Source organism: Lactuca saligna, chromosome 1 (genome assembly GCF_052625555.1).
Source record: "Lactuca saligna cultivar CGN05327 chromosome 1, ASM5262555v1, whole genome shotgun sequence".
Classification (NCBI taxonomy): Eukaryota; Viridiplantae; Streptophyta; class Magnoliopsida; order Asterales; family Asteraceae; genus Lactuca; species Lactuca saligna.
In genome coordinates this window covers 27,286,889-27,294,046 of record NC_136417.1, presented here as the reverse complement: position 1 = coordinate 27,294,046, position 7,158 = coordinate 27,286,889, and positions in this window count along the sequence as shown.

The window sequence follows — 7,158 nt, the reverse complement described above, 5'->3', positions numbered from 1 at the left end:
AAAATCGGCCAAGCCCTCTATTTCTTTTGTGTGTAACCGATTTGGGAGGAGATCATATTACTTATATAGTGTTGACACATGTAGGGTTAAACCCTAATGTGTCATGACTCTTCATTTCCATGACCCATGGGTTTGTAACTCCCATGGAGCATCCATGGAGCATCCTATGGGTGGAACCCAACTTGATGATCCATGGAGCCTTTTAGCCCACTATACAAGATATGGATGATTTACTTAATCAACCCATATATTTAATTAGTTATCTTTTGATCACTTAATTAATTCTAAATTAATTCTTGATCAAACTAATCAAATAATATTATTAATATATTAGAACTTATAATATATTAATAATCTCCAAGCGTTATTTCTCTCATTTAGTCTATCCAATTGCATGGTGCCATGCAACCCAAATGGACCATGCCGGGTCGGGTCAAGTACATACCAGAAATAGTTATGGACTTAGACACCTTATCCAACAAAGGTATCCACACCCCTTATAAGGAATGCTTAGTTATCCTTCCCAGCCGATGTGGGATCAGATCTAACCCACTTTCACCCCCCATTATAGGGTTCGACGTCCCCGTCGAACACATCGACCCGTGCCCTAGCTCTGATACCATTTCTAACACCCTCCTCTCGCACGTATCACAATATTGTCCGCTTTGGGCCACTCGGCACGAGCACTTCCCAGGGGGTCACCCATCCCGGTACTACTCCCGCCCGAGCACGCTTAACTGCAGAGTTCTTATGGGATCTGCTGCCCTCACGGCTTTAAAACGCGTTGTGACAAGGAAGGTATCCACACCCCTTTATAAGGAAATGTTTTGTTCTCCTTCCAAGCCGATGTGGGATCAGATCTAACCCACTTTCACCCCCCATCGTGGGTTGCATGGATAAGTGTTCCCATGTCTAAAGTCATTTGAAGATGGACCTGCATTAAAGATGATCAGCCTTGCTACTACTATCCCATGGGAGTTTGTTCCAATTCCCTCTTTATTTTTGCATTTTTCTTTTCATGCATAACATGCAATGGGGACATTGCATGAATTAAGTGTGGGGTAGGGGTTGGTTATATTAGTAAATTTAGAATCCTAAATTAGACTTAATTTAAAAAAAAAATGCAGTAATATTGCTAGGATCTTAATTTTGAAAATTTTCGTAAAAGCAATCAGGATTCTATGTTAGTGTTATGTTTGATGATTGCATGAAGACCCAAATGTTTAGTTGAGCTTATATACGTTCGATTTCATTTATGATCTCCCTTATTCTAGTGAAATCATGGGACAAAAACACAACCTCTCTTAGTTTGAGGGACACAATATATTTAGCACCGTGTACAAGAAATGTATTCAAGAAAATTTTATCTATAACCAATAAAGGTTGAAGTTGAGCGTCTCTGCTTAAGCATTTAGGTTTTGAGTGATAAAAAAAGTGAGGTAAATGTAATTAAAAAAAAAAGAGAGAATTACAAGAAAATTTTGAAGAATTTTTGGAGTACAGAGTATGAAGACCAAAGATCAAAAATCCTGAAGAAATTCCAAAAAGTTGAAGATACCCAAAAATCAAAGAAAATAAAAAAAGGTGGCAAATCTGAAGAATTCAAAGAAATCAAAGTTAAAATTATCAATAAAGTGAGGAATTCCAAAAAGCTCCATAGTGGTATCGAAAATTGTAATTGTCTAGATTATGTATGCTTGGGTTGCTCAGCCAAAAATACCTTGAGGTTAAGGGAGTTTTCTAAGGACGGATTCGGAGGGATGCATAAAATGAGTGATGTTCGAAAGAAGTGGGCAACTGTTTATTAGGATTGTGAGTATTTAGGATGACGAAGGTCGTTTGGGAAAAAAGTTAGACACAAATGCATGTGTTGCGGTCTTGGCATAATGGCTAGGTTTGATTGGGATTGTCGCATGTGATTCTAGTGTGCTAAAATTCAGTTTTGCTTTGGGGTAAGCAAAAGTTAAGAGTGGGGTATTTTGATATGTACATATTTAGCCATATATTTAGTATAGATTGTTATCAATTATTAGCTAATTATTTGCATATTGTGGACAAAAGGTACTTAATAATGTTTAAATTGTATTTTCAGTCCAAAAGTCATGCTCGGGAGCAAGAAGGAGGAAGGAGAAGCAATTAGAAGCTGGAAAATGAAGAAAAAAGTACAAACCTAAAGCTACTCGGCAAGTCCACACGTCTACTCAACGATTTTCCACGAATGTTCGTGAAGCAATACATAGAGTCCTTGTCGTACACGGATTTTATAAAGAAACTCGGTGAGTTGGGTATCTACTCGACGAGTTGCCCCTCTTTTGAGGATCTTATAAATAAAGGTCAAATTCCGAATCCATAATTTTGGCTGGCTTTTATGGAAGATACTTTGCGACTAAGGAGACCCTTGGAGACCTGAAGAACGTGAGAAGAACCCTAATCTCTCATTCTTAGAAGAGTCAAGGCAACTTAGGTTTAATTTTCCACTTTATCTTCAAATTGAACAATGGGCTAAATTTACAAGTTTCTATTTAGGGAAGACAATTTTACTCCTATGGATTAATTTTATGGTTTGATTAATTGTTTATTGGTGATTTTGTTAAATTAAGCTTGTTAAAGATCCTTATGCATTAACCATAATTATTCTCTGTTAATAGGAAGGCAATTAGGCTGCATGAACATCTCTTAATTGTTTACCTCATATGATTTAAGTGAACACCTTGTTATGTGCCTAGGACTAGTGAATATGAAACTAGGATTAGTTAGAGAATGGGTAAATTAATGTGTGAGCTTGTTGATAAACCAACAACAAGAGGCTAATTGAATTAGTAATTTGATTAACCAATTACAAGTCTTATTTAATCCGAATAATTGAACTAGGGAATTAATTAGCTTAAACACTTGATCACTGCTTAAATTAACTGATTTTCTAAGGATTGGTAATAGTGAATGTAAATCTAATCACTTTAGTCGGTAACCAATAACAATTAATATATTGTTTTGCTATAAAATTAACCATATGAGTGAATGAGTTGAACCTAAGCTGAAACCTTTTATAAAATTTGGTGAATTTTTACTTAGCTTTAGTTAATTAGTTAATTGCGTGTTAGTTAGTGTGTCCAAGTTTCTAGTCTTGTAAAACTAGAGAAAACACTTTTACTTTTATTACTTGTTGGTTAAAATTAGTGATTAGGTTAATTTCCGTTCTTCAAGTTCGAGACCCTACTTATTCTACTATACCACTAAAAGTCAGGTTCACTTCCTTTTTGTGTTTAAATTACATTTTTAGAGTAGGATTAAAACGAGTTGGTTTTACACACATCATATAACTACCTCACAGATCATCAATCATAGCAATCTCATATACTGGAATACCGACCTAACCAGGTCACCAACATACTACTCTATCGAATCATCATAGCATAACAACATCATGTCTATCTTGATACCGAACTAACAGATCATAATCAAATGCATCCTACTCAAATTAGTATATCAACCAAAAGGGGTCGTCCTTGGAACTTAGACCCTTTTGACATAGTGAGTATAACCCACCTCGCGAGTGGCTCGGGATAATAATGCCCACTCCTCCAAATATAGCTCTAACAGCCTCGCCTGTACCCATGAGTTACCCCCCAAATAAATATTAAAATTACAAAAATGCCATGGAAGACACAAGACAATTCCCATGCAAAGTCAAAGTCACTGGTCAATGGTCAACAGTCCATGTTGTATTATTGCTGAGTCCAACTTTCCCCTCACTGAGTCCCTACTGATTTAAGAATTACCTGACCCAACTCGCCGAGTCCCTAACAGACTAGTTGAGTCATTATGCGACTCAGAGCTTGAAAACCCAAACTGACTCACTGAGTCATCTCCCAGACCCACCGAGTCCACACGGGACCAATTCGGACAAAAACCTACTCGACTCGCCAAGTCATCTCCCAGACTCGCTGAGTCCATATGGTTATTCCCATGATCAAGTGATACAGAACTATTCTTTCATTCCAAACAGTAGATCTAGGTCCCTAGAGTATATTAACAACGTAAAGTTCCTACCTTTACGTATTTGCATGCCTCAAAATTCTAATCCAAGCTTAAAATGAAACTCTATTCATAAGGGAGGGTTCCTTCATAGCCATACAAGGAACTTTATGAACTTAGGACCCAAGGGAGGTCCAGATCTGAAGTTTCAACTTCAGATCTAGCTCATACACCACACTCCCTTCATGAATATGTTAATAAGAACCCTAAATCCATCTAAGAGAGGTTCTAAGAAGAAATAAATCAAAGTAACAGCTAATTACCTCCAAAACGTGCCCCAAACTAAGATGGATTCAAGATCTACATGAATTTCCTTGATGCAAGCCTCTTGATCTACAACTTTCCTCTTGATCTCAAGGGGTGATAAGGTGTGGGAGGCCCTAATGGTCCAATATATAGGGTGAAAAAACCTTGAAATTTAGGGTTTCCTCTACCATCTCCTACTCATCGAGTCAACTCATTAAATGACGTGTGCCAACTCGCTTCTACTCGATGATTCATAGCATCAAATCATTGAGTAAGTCTTAAAACATTAAATTTATATTAAACCATAATGATACCTGACAATTGGGGTGTTACAATATCCAAGATACCGACGTAACTAGTGACTAACATAGTATCATCCTATATACCAGGATACCGACCTAAACCAGGTCACTAACATAGTACCATCCTAATTACCAGGATACAGATCTAGATGATCAATAAAAATATCAAGCAAATACGCGGATACAACTCCGATAAAGGGCCGGTCTTGGTGCCTTAGACCTTGTTGATATAGTGAGGATAACTCACCTCGCAACTGATGAACTGAACCGTGAAATCACGCTCCTGAAGCACTGCCCCAAACTCCAACACCTATAACCATGAATGATCCATTTTCATAAATACCAAATTACCAATTACCCTTAGAGTCAAATTGGTCAACCCTTGGTCAAAGTCAAAGTTAACGGTCAAGGTCAACAGTCCATGTTGACATGAACTCGTCGAGTACCCTCAGCTACTCGCCAAGTTCTTTGCATAACTTTCTGAGTCACAAGAGTGACTCGTTGGGTTCCTAAGGTTTGCAGTCATAAACTCCTTGGCCAACTCGTCGAGCTTCCTTTGTAACTCGCCTAGCTCATACATGTCTAAAGGTTGGGAAAACCCTAGATGACTCGCCGAGTAACTCATCTGACTCGCCGAGCCCACGACAATCTATATCGGACTCGCCGAGTTGACCATGCAACTCGCCGAGTCCTTTCAGTCCTTCATCCATACAGAGGCTTTTTAAGCCATGCTAAGGCTCTAAATTGTAGATCCAGCTTCCCAAGGCATGTTCATCACGTAAAGTTGCAAACTTTACATACATGCAAAGCTCTAAAGTCTTAAAATGACAAACTAAGCTTGTAAAGAAGTCTCACACTTGTGGGAAGGTTCATGTTTGTCAAAGTTAACAAATTTATGGACCTGGAGATCAAAGAGAGCTCAGATCTGAAGTTGCAACTTCATATCTTAGCTCAAACACAAGAAAAGTTTTCTAGAATCTACCCAAATGAGATCTAAGATGAAATGAGGCCAAGATAACAGCTTAATACCTTCAAAAGGGTGCCAACTGAAGTAAAACTCTATTTCCCACAAGTTCCTTGCTTCTATTCACTTCTTCCCCAAGCTTTTCTCACCAAAATCCTTCTTCCAAAGCTTAAACACACACCAATGTAGCATACGAACACGAATTAGGGTTTTGGAACGTCAAGAGGTTGTAAAGGGGAGGCCGGGGAGGCCAATGATCCTTTAAATAGGGTGCAAAACTCCAGATGTCGGGTTTTCATCCTCCATATCTTACTCGTCGAGTCCCTTCTTGGACTCGGCGAGTAGGTCACTTAAGCACGTGGACCAACCTGCTGCTACTCGGCAAGTCAGGAAACCAACTCGTCGAGTAGACCTTGAAATCATGAGAATTTATAACCATAAATTGATACTTGGGAAATCGGGGCATTACAATTCTCCTCCACTTGAATTAGACTTCATCCTTGAATTCTGTTGCAGTGAAAATCCTCGGGTAGCGCTCCTGCATCTCTTCCTCCGTCTCCCACGTCCACTCGAACCCTCTATGGTGCTCCCACTGTATCTTTACCAAAGGTACCACCTTGTTCCGCAAAACCTTCACCCTTCTTTCCGATATGGCCACAGGCCTCTCAATAGACTCCAAGCGCTCACCGACTTGAATGACATCCAACAACACTATCGCCTCCTTATCCATGATGCACTTTCGCAACTACGAAACGTGAAAGGTGATGTCAACCCCAATTGAACCTTTCCATAAGGTCTATCCTTCCTGCCATTTTTCCATCTTGATAACATCCTGATGATCCAAAGTATCAGAAACCCATCTCTCCTTCTTCTTGAGGTGAACCCTTTGTGCTAACGGACATTAGTCCCACAATATCATATAAAATCAATCCACTAAACATGAACACTCATGCCTGGCCCAATTAGCCTTGGTTTGGAATACCAGGCATGCATACGATGGGCCCAGTCATTCCTAGGATGGAATACCCCTACATCCTACACATACATCCCAGGCCATACACCGACTTCAACTGTTCCTGCTACAATATGATGTTTCCCCGACGAAGTCGAAACCTCACTGGTGCCAAATTGTCTGTCTACTACCCGAAACACCAGACGCCTCACCGATTATTGAACCAAAAGGCCCACCCCAACAGCAGCCTTACGCGACTCTCAAAAAGAAAACTGACTGGTTGGACTTGCTTCCATGCCCTGTTGCTTACATAATGAACGCTACGTGACCAAAGGCAGCCTCACTTTCTACCTGGTCTTCAACAACCCATCATCTCCTCACTTCCGACACGATATGGCTCCTTCACAGATAAAACCAACCCAAGACACAACACAATAGCTCAAACCAGCATCACACACCTACCACTACCGGTCAACCAGTTCGGCACTCATGTCTAACCCAAATTACCCCTTTGGGTTGGAATACCATCATGTCTAATCAATTTAACTATCGAGTTGAAATTTTTAGGGTTTGTTGGCCGACCACCTCAACCATACCGCTCCCCTTGAGAGTCCGTGCCTACGACTTACAGTCGGCCCACACCGGGTATCTTGGCCTAC